The sequence below is a fragment of the Trichechus manatus genome, unplaced genomic scaffold, assembly GCF_000243295.1.
Source record: "Trichechus manatus latirostris isolate Lorelei unplaced genomic scaffold, TriManLat1.0 scaffold00058, whole genome shotgun sequence".
Classification (NCBI taxonomy): domain Eukaryota; kingdom Metazoa; phylum Chordata; class Mammalia; order Sirenia; family Trichechidae; genus Trichechus; species Trichechus manatus.
The window spans coordinates 5938006-5956289 of record NW_004443994.1 but is presented as its reverse complement, the minus strand read 5'-3'; the positions used below and the strand labels follow the sequence as shown (position 1 = coordinate 5956289).

General features: G+C 36.4%; 1 protein-coding gene across 8 annotated transcripts in view; it reads left to right on the top strand.

Annotated features, from left to right (window-relative positions):
* Window positions 1–18284, top strand: part of ZNF644 (zinc finger protein 644) — a 116506-nt gene that overhangs the window by 664 nt on the left and 97558 nt on the right. Inside the window, exon 1 of one of the 8 annotated variants that reach the window (XM_023733410.1) lies at window positions 14534–15359. The exons of the other annotated variants lie outside the window; for them this stretch is intronic. The gene's annotated coding sequence lies outside the window, so the exon portion shown is untranslated. Of the gene's footprint in view, window positions 1–14533; window positions 15360–18284 lie in introns of those variants that run through there. 8 annotated transcript variants of the gene reach the window in all.

Genomic DNA, 18284 nt, shown 5'->3' with positions numbered 1-18284 from the left:
GGAGCCTTTCCACGGCGGCGTCGGTGGATCCGGTAGCGGACACAAAGGGGCTGAGCTGGGCACTCGACTTGGGGGTTTTGTTTAGTCACATGAAGCCAAACAGCCAGTGAGCAGTAGGGGGAAGGGGCCGAGATCAGGCGGCCAGGGGAGCCTGGTAGTCGCCATTGCGATGTACTGAGTAACGGGGCGGTCCGAGAGCAGTCACCAACCCCTCTGCTCAGGGCTGCTCGGTGTTGGCCAGAAACACCGGCTCTGGCATTAACTGTACACACCTCTCCCCTTAAATGGGACCAGGACCGCATCACCCTTGCTTCCATCCCCACCTCCCCCGTTCTTTAAGATCTTGTGCCGCTAGGTGCTTGGGAAGTTACAGCAAGAGGTAAATCACTCAGTGTTTGGGTTGCCAGGGGCTTGGTGGGTGTCCAGCTAAAGCTTTTTGCTTCTCCAGGTCTGAGCCCCTGGCCTTTGTGTCCCTGCGAGCTTAATCTCTGCCAGAGGAAAGCAGGTGTGCTCCACTTCTCCCGTGAGCCTGAAGATGAGTTGTCCCAGACCCTTCTCAGTGATTGGAAACTTAGGTGGCGGAGCCAAAGGTTTCTTGTTATGAGACTTCCACAGACGACTCTTGTGCTGGGATCCATCCATGGTTTAGCAGCATTAGTGGAAAAGTTTTCTTGAACTATTTAAATAATATTGATACAAATTAGTTATTATAAAACTCTTATGCTTGGATTTCATATTTTGTGTGGTCATTAAGCTGTACTTACGGAGGATAAACACGGATGCCTGAATGAATGATGATCCTGTGTTGCATACAAGTTAATAATTTCAACTGAAATACCAATACCACACATCTGCTCTGGCCAGTCCTGACTAACACTAGGCTTGTTGCAGCTGGATGACGGGTTAGATTTGCCTTAACTGTATATTCCCTCCCTTGCAGTAGTTTAGTTACATTTTTGGTCCCAAAAGAAGAAAAGCATTTGAAAAAGTAGACAACTAAGTTCCTCAAAGAAGGGAAACCTGCTCTTTGCCTTCAGTGCCATGTACAAGTATCCAGGGAATTATTGGGAGGTTGGATAAGAAAATAGTTTTATTTAATAATGAGGTTATAGTTTAGCTTAGACGTTTTTATAGGTGAAACGTGAAGGCTAGACTAGTACTAAGGGATTGGTATGTATATTGCTGTTAAAATAATGGCAGTGTAAGCTTTAGGACATATAACAATCTAAAGTTACACTGCACTTCTGGCTATATTATGCCCTGTATATTGGTATTAACTAATACTTGGTAGTTCTGAATTTGGAAACAGCTAATGTTTTATTTTTGCCAGATTACATTAACAGCAAAATTACTTGATGGAAAGGCTATTTAAACAGATGTAGATCACTAACTTTATTTAGATCTCTGTATTCAAATTGAAATGTGAACTTTTCAACATTATTTAAAACTTTTGTTTTTCATGTTTCTTTTCAATATATAGTTCATCCCTTTTAGCTTCTCTCCTGATAGAGAACAATTTTGCTAAATTAATGAATAGGAGGTATATTAACATCAGCAAAATACATACTGAATCATAAACTTTTAGAGTGGAAGGAAATACAGAGAACAACTAGTTTAGGCCCTTACAATAAATGTATTGAGGACCAGAGATGATTAAGTTAGTGACATAGTGGAAAATTATCTCCCAACTTCTTCTCCCTTGTACTTTTCATTTGTCACATTATGGGTGTGAAAAGGTAAATATCTGCAACTAATAATGGTTCAAAAACAAAACAAAGGAATGTGTGAATACTTGTCAAACACTATTAATGAGAACGTTGTTGACAGAGAAACTTTTTTATTTAACGTGATATGGTGACATAGTCTTTAAAGTGACATTCAGTGAAACAAATTCAGATGAAAAAAAAAATTTCAGAGCAGTTTTCAAAAAGTAATCTGGACCCAAAAATTAAAAAAAAAGAAGAGGTTGATAAACTTACTGAAATGTTTGCAGTAACTGCCATTGTTATGAATCATTACATAAAAGAAATGAGATAGATGTTGAAAACCATGGCACTAGTGGCTTGAGCTTTGTAACATTTTGTTGGATAAGTGAACATGCTACTCAGATTGTCCTTTTTCTTTTGTCTAAAACAACTTCTAAGACTAAGTACTGTCACTTACATCTGTAAGATCTGTTAGGAAATTTCAACGAATAGTGAAAATATGCTGGGATTCCACAGTGATCTGTAACTTCTTTGATGTCAAATTTAGCAAAAGCAGCTAAATTGTTTTAAGGTTTGAGAACTTTTATGGATCATTTAAGGTGCTTTTAAGTGATTGATTTTTCTAGGAAAGGTAGTAAGCTATTTCTTAAATTTCAATACTGTGTGAGTGGATTTAATTGCACTTTAATCTTGTGATAATTAGGATTACTCTCAGGTTATTCGTAGTTATAGAGGGAGCCTGTCATCTGCAAACCTGAGACATTTTGCAGGTTTTATTTGCCATCCAAGTTGTTAAGAAGGGAGAGTTTTAGTTGTGGTTGAATCGGGACTATAATCGATAACAGGAGGGGAAAAGAAAAGACTAAAAGGGACAGTCACTAGAAGTGGTGGGGGTACCTGCAGTTTAGAGAAACTGGCTGTCAGAAAAGATCAGGTGCATCTTTTCTCTCAACTCAAATACAGTGTTAGTTGTTTAGGGTTACTTATTTAAACTCTTCTCAGGATGTGATCCAGGAAGGAAGAGAGTGGATCTGGTTCTTGTGGGAATGCTTTTCTCGTGACAGCTTTTAAGGCATATCTTAAGACAGCACTAGTGTGCACCAATTGCGTAAATTGGCGTGTTGTATTATCCAGCTCTAATTTTGTAGAAAGGAACCCTGGTGGCACAGTGGTTAAGTGCTCGGCTGCTAACCAGAAGGTTGACAGTTCGAACCCACAGCCGCTCTGTGGGAAAAAGATGTGGCGGTCTGCTTCCATAAAGATTTATAGCCTTGAAAACCCTATGGGTCACTTCTGCCCAGTCCTGTAGGGTTGCTATGAGTCGGAATCGACTCGACGGCAGTGCATTTTGGGTTAATTTTGTAGAACACTAGTTTTATCAGGCCTTTAAAAAGTTAATTTTTTAAAATTGACAACCTTGTAAAATAAACCGTGAGACTGAAGGATGGATACTTTATAATACTTTGGATAGATAGTCAAATGAGCTCTAAATGTTTTTACATTTATTTGCTATCATTAATCCTCATTCAGAGAAAGTCTTATGTAAACGGAGAAGCTGTAAATACGTTAAAAGGTTTGAATGACATTATTAGGTGTAGTAGTGACTGAAGAAGCAGTTCGAAAAGTGATGTCTCTTGATTTCAGGCTTATTAGAGGGAAATAGCTGCTTTTAATAGTGCAAGAGCCATGGTATTTACACCATTGACTTGAGAGATTTGAGAATACAGGTAGTCCCCAGGTTACGAACGTCCAACTTACAGACACCTTGTACTTAAGAATGGACTGCCATAAAGCCTATTATATTAAAAATTTGAGTTAAATACATTGGTTTGTAGTAACAAACGTATGCACTACTTTGTGATGCTCATGAAACATTGCGTGGTTTAGAAGTGTTTCTTAAGTGTTTTCTATGCATAGAGAGGTAAAATATATACTGTATACTAAGAAAAACATTTTACTGACACTAAATAAGAAACGTATGTACCTGTTCCAACTTACCTAGAAATTCGACTTAAAGACAGATTTAGGAATGGATCTTGGTAACCCGGGGCATGCCTGTAATCAAACTGATTCTAGCACTAGCTCACCCTGCTGGTTGGCGAAAGTATTATTTCTGCTCTTCCAATTAAAAAAACAAAGATCACATCAGACCTAGAAAGTAGTAGAACACCAAAGTCAATTCATTGCCTTACTTCAGGAAGTGGAGTCCCCGTGAAAAAGTGATTCCTCATCTCTAGGGCTTCATTTGCTCCACTGTTTAATTTTTTTTTCAGATTTGCCAAAATTAAACTGTGGAGTTACTATGTCTGTGAACTTGATGGGAACTCTTGTGTGATCATGGAGAGTTAGTGTGTTTTTGTTCTTTAAAGTTCAAGATAAGAAAGCATTTGACAATTAAGAGATGAGATGTTAGCTAGAAAAAAAAAGTGCTGTGAAATGACTGTCCAGGAGGAGAAAAGCGGAGGATTTCAAGAGGAAGAGAAGGAGAAGCCTGCCAGGGCAGAAGCAGCATGAGTGCACACTTCTTTTGATGGGGGAAAATGAGAATGAATTAAGGTTAGAGTTTCTAAGAGATTTCCTTTGTACTTTCCCTCTGCTAGTCTTTGCCCCACCTCTTCTATCTGCAAGCTATTGCCTTCCCTGTTCATTTGGAATTCTTAGAACTGTGATGTTGTAAGTAGCTTTGTTAAAAGTATAGGCAAGTGATTTGTTCTTTGAAATTTAATTCTGTTAGCCTAGATTGTGGTAGAATTGAAGTCGGTTAGTGTGAAAAATACAGATTTTACATATTAAGCCTTTTAATATGTGTATTATTTAAGTTACCCTTGGAAATACAGCTTTTTAAAGGCTTTTTGTATAAACTCTAGAAACTGAAGTATGTTGTGAGCCAAACAATGTAACATCAAAAACACCTAATAAAGTGTTAAGATTAAAGTATAGTTTACAAAGCATGTTTACCTATATTACTTATATTATATACTTTATCTAATTTTCTGGAAAAGATTAACATTTTAATTCTTTCTTCCGTGGTGTTTATCTTTTTACCTGCAAGCTCAATGCACCTTTTTCATCAGTTTCTTGAATATGTTAACTGGTACTTTCAGGGTACCATTTATTGGTGGTGGAGGATATATTACCATGTTTCTACTTGCCAATAATGTGATTTAATTTATATTTTTCCAATTTAGAATTAATTACCTTTTGTTTACACTAACTCATTGGATATGATACACATACGCATGTATATACATACACTTAAATATATGTAGAATCATACAGGATGGGATAAGGTTTAAAAATGTAAACTTTGAAATAAAACTGCTGGGTTCAAATCTAGCTGTGTGAGCACTAAGCAAGTGAACTTAATAATAACCTTTCATAGAGGTTAAAGGTTTAGATTGCTAATCCATGTCAAACCCATTAGCTTTCTGGCACACAGTGAATGCTAAGTAAATGTTAGCTGTTAAAATAGTTATTATCGTTGTTGGGTACTGTCGAGTCTGTTTCGACTCGTAGTGATCCCATGTGACAGAGTAGAACTGCCCCATAGGGTTTTCTAGGCTATAATCTTTACAGAAGCAGATCACTTTCTTCTACAGAGCTGCTGGGTAGATTCAAATTGCCAGTCTTTCAGTTAGCAGCCAAGCGCTTACGCCTCGTGCCACCATCTTTCTACTATAACTTGAAATAATTACCTGTGAGTTATTTGAAGTTGTAGACTTTTGCTGATACCCATTTTTAGATCCACCTGTACAAGTGCAAGGTTGTACAAAGAAGTCAGAGGCAGGCATCAAAGTATGTCTTTTCCAGTTCTAGCAGCAAAAGCTATAACTAGGTTCAGTATTTCAGGAGCATATTCCCTTTCAGGACTGTCAGCTGATGAGTAGATGCACTTGGGAATGAGTGTATTTTAGTTCAGTTATTTCCCAACCAGTGTGTTGGTTTGTCTTTGTTGCAACATTCTAAATTTCTTCACTCTTTAAATTTTTGACCATGAGAGTAGCAGTGACCATCAGTATAGAGAAGGGGAGTGACTATGTGAATTTGTGTGTAATGTACATGTAAGCCCTAAATGAGGGTGAGGAGTGGCTGGAATACTAGCCAGATTGAAGAGGGGAATGTTATCTTTTCACTGAATAGTCTGAGTTAGGGAGATTTCCCCAAACAACATTTCCTTTTGCCATTTTCCTCTCTGGCTCTGCACTTTTCCTTGTTTTATATATGTCTTTGCCAGTATGGTCTTAAACTTACCACTTTCCGTCTTTAATCTTCCTTCTACCACCTACCTTCCTTACCAGAAACACAGATTTTAAGCTCTTGAACAAGAGCTAGTAAAAATGCTTTTAGCTTCACACTAGGAGGGGTGTGAGTGTATGAAATATGAGAAGTTTTATTTATGCTTAAAGTATTTTCATTATGTCACATTCTCATTACAGCGGTTTGGAAAGTCAGTGGAGAAAAGTCAACCAAAGACTTACCACCACTATACGATCATTAGTATTAAAGGGGAGGGAGATGAGACTGACATTAATCGTGTACTGAGTGTTCCTTATGATAATGCTATAACATATGTATATTCCTATTTTACATACGAGGAAATAAAACTCAAATTCAGGTCATATAGTTAGTAAATGGTGGAGAAGCCACACTTTGAACCTAGGCATGTCTTGATTCTAGAGATGAGATCTTTCTAATCTCCTTTCCTGTCCTTTCTTCCTACATAGCCTTTTACCTAGTTGCTATACAATTTGTATGTTGTATCTCCTCCTTTTTAAACTTAACATTATAAAAGCGTTTTTCTGCATACACTAATTTCAAGTGGTCTTATTGCCCACATTGTTTATTCATAGCACCATATAAAGGCTCTTTGTCTTGGCTGCTGGACATTGGTACAGTTATACTGGTCAAAATGGAAGCTGGCTTCTCTTTACTGAATGACTAAGATGAAGAAAACCAAGCTTAATTAGAACTAATATTCTGTGGGATTGCTACAGGTTTAATAATACTGTTTGTCCTTATTTGTAGGACATTTAACTGAGAATTGAATACTAGTAAAATGTAGATGATATGTTCCATTTATAACCATCTGAAAACATAACTTTACTTCTGTTTTTAAACTTTGAAATACCTTAATCTTCCTTATTAAGAATGTTTAAAAAAGTGATGTTAAAATTAAATAGATACTGAAATACTGTTGATTTATTATTAGTAATTCCTAATAATAATTTTTAGTTTATAAAAGAAAAAATAGCTTAATATTGAATCATTACACTCTCATTGGTAGGATGACATTTATATATTAAAAGACAGTTTGTGGGGCATTTATAAATAAATTGTATAGGTCAGTGTTGCCTCATAGAAATAAAAGTTGAGCCACAAATGTAATTGAAAATTTTCTACGTTGTTTTTGTTAGGTTCCATCAAGTCAATTTTCAACTTATAAAGACCCCATGTGATAGAGTAGACCTGCCATATAGGGTTTTCTAGGCTGTAATCTGTACAGGAGAAGATCGCCAGGTATTTCTCCCATGGATCAACTGGGTGGGTTTGAACCACCAACCTTTTGGTTAACAGCTCAACACTTAACCGTTGTGCCACCAGGGCTCCTTAAATTTTCTATAGCCACATTAAAAAAAATAAAAAGAAATAGGCAGAATTAATTTTATTAATATATTTTCTTTAACCCAGTATAGCCAAAATGTTATCATTTTAATATGTAATCAATATAAACATTATTGAAATATTTTACATACTTTTTTTTTTATTACCAAGTCTTTAAAATCCAGAGTGTTTTACATATTTAACACACATTTTAATTCAGACCAGCCAGACTTTAAGTGCTCAATGGCCACATATGGCTGATGGCTACCATATTGAATAATGCAGTATAGATAGTAAGTACTGTAAGAGTTGGGAGAAAAAGGATAAAGTAAAAATTGAACTGATGCCTGACAAAAGAGAGTGTTAGACTAAAGGCTGGAGAAGAACATTCCTGTTAAGAAGTGATGGGAATTAAAGCAGGAGATACAACTTGAAATCAGATGATAGAGTGGTTTGAATCCAGTATAATGAATTCAGTCTGTATTTTGTATGGGGTGTGTGTGTCTGTGTGTGTATATGTATGAGAGAGAGAGAGAGAATAGATATTGGAGGGTGCCTAACTCATGTCAGGACATGAGCACTTGAATACTGAATCAGTATTTAAGATAATTAAAATGAAGCCAAAAAGGAAAATGCTGGTATGTTTCATACCATCGTATGTTTTATACCAACAAGGTCATGTGGATCTTCAAAGGAGAAGGAGTTGCATTTACGGAATATTGGTGTTCTGTGGTCAGCAATATCATGATGTATCAAAAAGGATGAGAACTGAGAGAAGATTTTTAGATTTGGCCATTAATTTGTTATTGGTGACTTGTTTTTAAATGTTTTATTTAGGTATAACTTACATATAGTGAAGTGCACAGATATCATGAATACAACTCAATGACTTTTTACATATAGATACACCCAGGTAACCTCTAATCAGATCAGGATATAGAACATTTTCAATGTCTAGAAGGGTGCCTTTTGCCCCCTCCTATTAATTTCCCCTCAACAGAAGCAGCCACTATTTTGACTTCTACCACCATAAATTAGTTTTGCTTGTTTACTTTCCAGGGATAGTGAGAGTTGGTGTTTAAGTCTATCTCTGTCTCTTCAGTCCTTGTTTGGCATTGTTTTCGAGGTAAATGCGATGATAGGTAGTTGGTACCATGGATGGCCCTTCTGTTTTTTTCCAGTGTTGCTTATGCCAACATCAGAGAGATAACTTCTTAGTTTTCGTTAATAGTAACCCTTTAGAGGTTAGTTCTGTGACTTCAAAATTTGTTTTAGAACGCAGGGATTTGAATTGGCCTCCTCAGATAACGTAGTTGTCTGGCGCAATTTCAGTACAGTATTCTCGAGGCATATAGCCAAGAAATAGGTGGAGGAGGTCTTGGATTCCCTCCTTATATAGATGCCTTTTAGAGCCTCTTTAATAGTAGCTTCCAGGTGCTATGTAAGTTAGATTTCAGGTTTGGTTATGGTATTTGGGTACTGCTGATTGTGATCGTAGGGGTAGGAATTGGTATATTTCTGTTTAGAGGTAAGTGTTAATTTCTCAACCACAAAGATTTTGATGTTTATGTGTAAATAACTAGAATATTACCGTAAGGGCAGTTGTACAAATGTTTGAATAGTTAAAACACATGAAGGAGACTTTATAAAGTGAAATGGAATTGTTGGTCATGACTTTTACTTCTAGTGCTTATGTCTTTTTTTTTTCTCTCCAAACGGAATTAATAGTTGGCAGCATTGTTTTTCGTAAATACTGAGCAGTGAAAGCCTTATTATAGTGTAACAATATTAAATTGGTGCTTTTGAGAGAAATTTGATTTTTTAAATCAAATGTGTATTATAAAATTGTAAAAAGTACATAGTAATGAAAATATGTATCTTCAAATTCTAGTATGCTAGTTTTGAGGAATGGATATATTTTGTAAGTTGTATAGAATTGAATATGAAAAGTCTTTTTCATTAACATTTGGATTTGAATGCATTTGACTGTATGAATGAAAATATTTATACTGTATAAAGAAGTTTGCTCTTTGGAATTTGTAATATGTTTAAAATTCTTAGAACTTAAGTTTAATATACTCTTGCTCCAAGAAATTTAATAGTTGTCTTGAAGAAATAATAAAATCTTATCTGTCAGCTTTTTTTATTGTAGGTTTTATATTTGTGAAGTGTAAAAGACTAAAGCAAAATTGGTTAGCTTAGACATTGAAAAGTATATGCTTGTTATCTACAAAATGTTAAGACTTTATACATAGGTTTTTTTGTTTTTTTTTTTTTTTGCTACACTTAAGGAAAGTCTAACACAAGCATAAAATTCTTAAAACCAAACCCACTGCGGAGTCAATTCTGACTCATAGCAACCCTACAGGACAGAGTAGAACTGTCCCATAGAGTTTCCAAGGATGTAATCCTTATGGAAGCAGACTGCTGCCACATCTTTCTCCCGAAGAGCGGCTGGTGGGTTCGAACTGCCGACCTTTCAGTTAGCAGCCGAGCACTTAACCATGGCACCACCAGGGCTCCTATAAAATTATTAGAGTATTATTAATTACAGCTTTAAGAAATTGACTTTTGTGTGTAGGAAGAAAATACACTGAAGAATGTTCTATGTTTTCCTGTTTTAACAAAGACGACTGTTACAGTTGAAATTAGTTTTGAGGGACCTTTTTTTTTGTATTCAGAAAAACCTTGTTTGTGTGATTTATTTCCCCCCACCGTTGCATGTTTTAATTTGAATTAGTTATTATATAAAATTCACTTAATACCTCACTAGAGGTAGAGATACATATGTATAGAGCACAGAATATGGTTCCTGCTTCAAAGAGCTCATGGTCTAATAACATACAACCTGAAGGAGCACTTAATAAGGAAACATTCAAATTACTGAGCTGACAAAATAATATGAATGATCTATAGTAAGACCAGATTAATAAAGCTTCTTGGCAAAAATAATTTTTTATCTAGATTTTGAAGAAGTAGTATGTATAGGTTGGTAGAGAGGGAAGGGGATGTCAGCTACAGGAAAAAGCATGTTAAAAAGCACAGAGATGAGAATTGTAGAATGCAGTCATTTTCCGTGGCTGAAGTACAGTCTGTTTTAAATGAATGTAATGAAAAGTAAACTTGAGAAGATTGTGACATGAACTGGAGGAATCTAAGAAGCTTAATTTAGACATTAGAAATACAGAATTCTACAGAAGGCCATTGAACAGAATTATATGAAGAAAATTGAGAGAGATTTTGCAGCCAGGTAGAACGTGATTGGAGAAGAGACTAAAGTGAGGAAGACCAGTTAGAGGTTATTATCCTTGTCCAGGGCTGGGGGCTTGGAGTAGGGGAATGGTGTATGAATGGTGAGAAAGAGTCATTTTAAAATAAAGCAGGTATATTGAAACTCGTAAGTTTGCAGTTGTAGGTTAAAATAAGAATGGAATAATTTTATTATCTTGTGGTATTAGAAATAAATTTATTTAGAGGTACAATTTCCATGTGAGTTATTATCACTAATTGAGATACATATGCCTTTTTTTAAATTAAAAAAACTGACTTGAGTCTTTTTCTGTTAAGTTTGGTTTGAAAACTAAAATCCAAGAAAGTTATGGTATAGTGGTATTTTCTAAATTGTTGGTACTTTTAAATAAAAGGTATTTGAGATGAGTAGTAAAAAGGGCTTGTAATTATAATGCTGAATTTTGAGTTATAGTACATTTTAGCTATGGTTTTAGAAATACTCTAATTGGTATAGGGGCTTATGAGTAAAGAGGAGATAATTATCTGGAGTACTTGTGTTTAAATTTGATTTTAAATAGACACTTGTTTAAAATATACTCAGCTTTTATAAGGAAAAAATACCTAAAATGTAGTTTCCTCTGTGTAGTAAATATTTTTTGATATTAAGATACAAGATGTTTTGTCATTACTGGAGTTTTTAATAGTTCCTAAATTGTCTATATATTATGATTTATAATAATTAAAGACCATCCTTAAGATAGAAGAATTAGAAAAATATGAAAATTACAGAAGTAACAATTAAAAAATATTTTTCTGCTTTTATTAGAGTTTAAAAATATAGAGAAGTTTGGGAGTTAGTACAGTCTCGGTTTTAAGATAGTATGTTTTATTATAACAAGTTTACATTTTTACTCTTCTCACAGTTAATATAGCTTAACTTCAATCAGTAAGGAAGTTAATAATGAGGTTTCTGGGAACATGGAACACTAGGAAGGTACACTTGACTCCTTCAAGTTTCCTGTGGAGGCAAATTAGCCAAAGCAAAAGAGAATATATTGTCCCTTGCAATTACTGGAAGGAGTCCTGGTGCAGTGGTTAAAGCAATTGACTGCTAACTGAAACGTTGGTGGTGTGAAACCACCAGTGGCTCGACAGGAGAAAGATGTGGCAGTCTGCTTCCCTAGAGATTTACAGCCTTGGAAGCTGTATGGGGTCACTATGAATTGGAATTGACTCGACAGCATTGGGTTTGGTTTTGGTTTATAATCACTGGGAAATAGAGGTTGCATCTTCATCACTGAAATTTAGAGTTTCTGCATAGATAGTATGGTTGAAAAGGGGTGATAGCAGAATTATCTTCTGTTCCTGATTGACATGAACTGGTGCTATGGGAGTAGGAAGCTTTCCTGAGAGCCCTGCCCCAAACTTCTTGCTTAAGTAGTTAGTTCCCTGTTTATATTTCTCTGTGGCTCCAGACTTCTTGGGAATAGACCTACCTCACCTGCTCACTCTGTCTTCGGTCCCTGTAAACTGAAAAGCAATGAAAAACCACTACTCGCATGAGGGTGTGTATATATATATATATACATATACACACATACCAGTTGTGTTTTCACAAATAGTGCGCCCGTGTAAATAATGTGTGCACACGTACAACATGTGGAAATGATAAAATTATGTAAAAAAAATTTTGACATAGTGCATCCATGCATATACTGCACACATCCTGTGACATTTCCAGAAGTGAATTTTGGCCTCATTCACCCTCATTCAATTGTCCGAAAATATTACTTTTGATCATATTTGTATAATAAAGTTATAAGCCACAGTCAAGAAGTCATGGATCAAGTTTGTTAGTATCCTGGTAATTGGAAAATGAACAATTGAAACTGTGTGTTTGTTTCTTTTAATTTAAGTTGATAATTATAACCCTGTCATTTTTGAGTCATCAATCAGAGCCTTGAACCTACTGAAGCCTGTTCATAAATAATGTGCTATCAATTGGAAATGTAAGTAAAGTGAAGCCTGTACCAGTGTAAATGGCATTGAGTAGCTATCCATAGGAATCTGAATTCAATCTGCGTTGACATAATTATCACAGTTGTCTTCCAACTCTGGCTTTTAATTGGAGGAGTAAACAAAGCAAAACTGATACACGATCGCTCTTGGCTAAACAGTTGAATGCAAAAACCTTATCAAATCATCTTAAATGAAACCATTAAGGTATGTTAGGTTTGCTTATTTCATAGTCTAATTATGTCTTATTAGCACCAGTGTCTTGATTAAAGATCGTGGTAAGTCACTTTAGTCATATGCTTGCAAGCATATAAAAAGGCCCTTGTTTCTTGTACACCTCAAATTTGAATTTTGTGATCTCTTTACTAGAACCAGCCAGTTATCAATTATATTGTGCACATTGTTTCAGTTTATAAATCTAAATCTTAGAACCCTTTAGGATCATGGCTGAGATTACAGGCAAGTCTTAAACACCTCTGACTTCAAACTGAAAGTCGTTGGGAGGTCGGAAAAAATAAGCAACCAGAGTGGCAGCGAGAGAGTTGAGGTTGGAGAGTTGTCCGTTCACAAAAGGAGAAGAAGGGGCTGGGGAAAGTGAATCCACAGAAAGGCGCATGTTGTGGGCCCAAAGCGAAATGACCTGAGTTGGAGAATGACTTGAAAAAGTGGATTATTTCTCAAAGGGAACAAAATCATCCTGTCTCTACTGTCGCATTCAGATCAAAGTGAAGTTTCTGACAAATGAAAGAGGAACCTCAGATTTCAAGGCGGATTTCACCTGGTTTTCTAAATTCAGGAAGAAGAATGGCCTTTCTGTGAGAATGAGAACCACTGATGATGATAATGAATGAATAAACTAAAATGGCCTACTTTAAGATGAAAACAGTTTCTTCTGGTGGCTTTTGTTGATATCAAAGACATTGATTATCAAAAATTGTTTCAGTTTAAGATTTATGAAAGCAATAAAATATAAACAACATCTTGTTCTTATAGTTTTAGGCCTACGATAATTTCTTACTAATTTCTAGCTCTTCGTGCATTCCTACTCTTTGGTTTCAACATGGTGTCCCGTTTCCATCTCGAGCCCACTCAGTTCACCATTGGTTGCACTTGTTTTAGGAAAATACCTGCCTTAAATGAAGTTTACTTGAGATCAGTTTTATCCCGCTAATATTAAATCTGTTGGACAGAAAAAAAATTGAAATTTAAGTTAGTAACTTGTAAAAGGGTACTAATATAGCACGCTTATGAAAATAACGCAGGGGTTAGGGGTGTGGTTTGCAAAAAACAATACATGCATTATTTGCATAAAACTATGGTATGTATGGCATGAGGTAGCAGCTTGAAAGGAGTGGGGTCTACGAAAGTCAGTATAAAAGTCTATAAAAAGTAAGCAATACTTCTGGTGCCAGGAAGGATCTCTTACCTTCCTCCATGTTTCTCCTCTAATACTGAATCCAGAAGGTCTCTACTTGAGAGCACTAGGCACAGCTGAGGTTAAGGGCATCATACTAAAAAATGGAGAACTAAGTGGAAATCTCTGTTGAACTGGAAATTATCCCCAGCCTTTTCTTCCCCTCCCATCTTTGAGAAAACTGGCTGTCAGGCTTCTATCCCAGATCTGTGACTAGAAGAGTCATCCTGTTATGGAAGACTGACAAAATGAGGAAAAAAGACTGAAAGATAATGACAGAGGGAGATCCACCAGAGAAATGGCCCAAACTGATCATCCTGCAGTAATACAAACCCATTAACACAATTTTTAGGCACCTTTGAGTGCCTTATTCTTAAATATGAGATCAAGGATCATTAAATGTTTGAAGATAACCCCAGTATGAAAGAGAAGAAGGAAGTAGAAGCAAATCAAGAAGCAGAAGAAAACTTTTAAAAGAGTTATTGATATCTTAAGGGGATATTGTATTCTTGAAACAAGAACCGAAACCCAAACCCACTGCCATCGAGTTGATTCTGACTCATAGCGACCCCATAGGGTTTCCAAGGCTGTAAATTTCTACAGAACCAGACTGTCACGTCTTTCTCCCGTGGAGCTGCTGGTGGTTTCAAACTGCCAGCCTTTCAGTTAGCAGTTGGTTGCTTTAACCACTGCACCACCAAGGCTACTTTGAAACAAGAAAGGATGCTATAAAAAAAGAACGCTCAGAAAACAAAGAGCTCTTAGTGATTTAGAATATGAATACTTAATAGAAGGTTGGAGGGTACAGTTGAGCAAATCGCCCATGAAACAGGACAAAAAAGAGACATAAAATAGGAGAAAATCAGAAAATTAAATTAGATTACACCACATACAAGTTCAAAGTATGAATAATAGTTTCAGTAATATACAAAAATTCTGTGTAGCTCTACCTTTTGTGTTGGTATTGTCATACAGATTACATCTTTTATTTTTGTATGCGGGTCACAGATTTATAATTACTGCTTTATGCAGTTTTTAAAAATCAGGATCAAACAAAAAATACATTTATTGTCTTTTATGTTTACCCACGTAGTTATCTTTACCATGCTCTTCTTTAGGTGGATTCAAGTTATTGTCTAGTGTCCTTTCGTTTCACCGTGAGGGACATCATTTAGTACTTCTTGTAGGGCGGGTTTGCTAGTGACCAGTTCTTTCAGTTTCTGTTTATATGTGAATGTCTTAATTTCTGCTTCATTTTTGAAGATTAGTTTTGCCAGATACAGAATCCGTGGTTGACAGATTTTTTTTTTCCCCTTTCAGCACTTTGAATATGTCGTCTTTCATGTGGCCATGGTCTCTGATGAAAAATTGGCTGTTAATGAAGATCCCTTGTATGTGATGAGTCACTTTCTCTTGCTGCTTTTAAGATTCTGTGTTTTTTCTTCTGACAATTTGATGATGATGTGTCTAAATGTAGATCTTTTTTGGGTTTATCCTGTTTGGAGTTTGTTGACCTTGCGTGCGTACACTGATGTTTTTCATTAAATTTGGAGATTTTTTGACCATCATTTCTTCAATTATTCTTTCTGCCTCTTTTGCTCTCCTGTCCTTTGGACCTACCACATGTATATTAGTATACTTGACAGTGTTTCACAGATGTTAAAAGGCTCTGTTGCTGTTTCTTCATTTGTTGTTCTTTCTGTGCCTCAGACTGGATAATCTGAAATAACCTATTTTAAAGTTTGCTGATTCTTTTTTCTGACTTTTCAAATCTACAGTTGAAATCCTCTAGTGAATTTTTCATTTCAGTTACTGTACTTTTCAACTCCAGAATTTCTATTTGGTTCCTTTTGATAATTTATGTCTTTTTGATATTCTCTCTTTGTGAGACATCCATTTCATCCTTTCTTTTAGTTCTTTGAATGTATTTAAAATAGCCAATTTAAAAATCATTGTGTAAGTCCATTGTCTGGGCTTTCTTCACGGACAGTTTCTGTTGACTGCTTTTTTCCCCTATGTATGGGCCTTACTTTTTTGTCTTTTTGTTTTCATGTCTTGTAATTTTTTTGTTAATATCTATCTTTTAAATAATGTGGCAGCTCTGATAATCAGATTGTCTTCTGCTCAGGGTTTGTTGTTGTATTTGTTCAGTGACTTTTCTGAACTAATTCTGTATTCTTTGTCATGTGTGGCCACTGAAGTCTCTGCTTCGTTAGCTTAGTGGTCAGCTAATGATTGGACAGATACTTCCTTAAACACCTAGAACAAATAAGTCTCCCAGTCTTTGTTGAGGGGCTCTGTGCGTGTTGGGGTACACCTTCAGTGCCCAGTCTGGCAGTTTACATCTGTTCTTTAGCCTTCACTTCCTATTCGTGCAGACCCTCAAGGTTAGCCAGAGGTGTTTGCTTAGGTCCTTCTCCAGTCTTTCCAGAGCATGCGTACAGCCCTGAGCATGTGCATAGTCCTGTGCATGCACATGGCCTTTTTGATCTCCAGGAATATGTCAGAGCTTTCAGAGCCTCCTGTGCATTGCTCATTCTCCAGCTTTTCTTTTTAAGCTTTTTGGTTGGCCTATTGTTTGCTCCAGCTGTTATCTACTGTGTTGAGCAACTGCAGTCTTCAACATTGCCTCTGATTGTTTTTGACACATGCCCACTTAAAGGCTTTTCTCACTGGGTGAACTCAAAATCAGGTCAGATTCAGACAGCCTTGCAAGTAGAGTCTCTGGAAACCACTAGACCTGTCAAATAATGACAGTTCTCTGGGAATGGGGTATTGAAGAAGTTCTAACTCTCTTCTGTCCCCTTTGGTGACTGCCAGGATGCTAGTTTTCACCAGAATTCTGGACTGTTGATTTTCAAAGCTGCTGGGGTAGGAAGGGATGGGAATAGGGCAAGTTAAAATGCAACAAAACTCTTTGGTCTTACTGAGATTCAACCATCTTCAATAAACTCTCGCCAGATTACTATAAGCCTTTGGTTAATTTCCAGAGTTCCAGAAAAGTTGATTTGGTGATTTTTGTCAGTGTCCTCATTGCTTTTATGGAGGAGATGATTTTTGGTGGTCCTTATTTGCCATTGTCACTGATTTCCTACTTTTGAGGTTTTTTTTTTTTTTTTTCCCAATTCTCTTTTAAAATAATATTGTGTTTTCTGTGAAGGTTTACACAGCAGTTTAGGTTCCCATTCAACAATTTCTACACAAATTGTTCAGTGACATTGGTTGCATTCTTCACAATGAGTGAACTTTCTTATTATTTCCATTCGAGTTGTTCCTGTTTCCATTAATTTAGTTTTCCTGCCCCCTTACAGTCTCATCTTTGTTTTAAAGTAAATGTTGACTGTTTGGTCGTGTATAGGTGAATTTTTAAAGAAGCACAGTATTACGGGTGATATTCATTATTTTGTGAGCCAATCTGATACTCAGCTACAAAGTGACTTCAGGGGTTAGCTTTGGTACAAGGTTTGAAGAGTGTCTTCTGGAAATAGTCTCAGGGAGTCCTCCAGTCTCAACCACTCCAGTAAGTCTGTTTTTTAAATTTTCTTAAAGGAATTCGAGGTTCTGTTCTACAGTTTTCTCCCATTCCGTCAGGGCCCAACTACTGTGGCACTGATTAGAACAGTTGGTAAATGGTACCTGGGCACTGTAAAGGTAGCCAGGCACCATCTAGTTCTGGTCTCAGGGTAGCTGAGGCCGTGGCTTGTGTAGACTGTTTTGTCTGGTAGACTAGTTTCTTCTTTGAGTCTTTAGTTTCCTTCTTTCTCTTTTGCTGTAGATGAGTAGAGACCAATAATTGTATCATCAGTGGCCATTCACAAGCTTTTAGGACCCCAGACAATACTCACCAAACTAGGATGTAGAATGTAACTTTATGAACTATATTATGCCAGTTAACCGATGTTCCATGAGACAGTGGTCCTAATCCTTCAAACCCAGAAAACCAATCCTGTGAGGTATTTATGTCTGAGAAGTATCCATAACTGTGCTTCCTATGTGCTTTATTATATATATGAATGGATGTGCATACAGTCACATAGATGTAGCAACGATTGTGAGGGTGGTGCAGGATGGGGCAGTGTTTTGTTCTGTTGTGCATAGGCTCGCTATGAGTCCAAACCAACTTGACAACAATGACAGTGTGTACACTTTCATATACACAGGTATACTCACATATACATATCTAGACACATATATGCCTACGTACATACAGATACACTTGCACATATGTTTTTTAGTTATTGTAAGAATGGCCTGGCGAGGGCATCGGACCTCCTTTAACTTCACAGGGGGGGAGAAGAGTCAAGGTCAACAGCCCA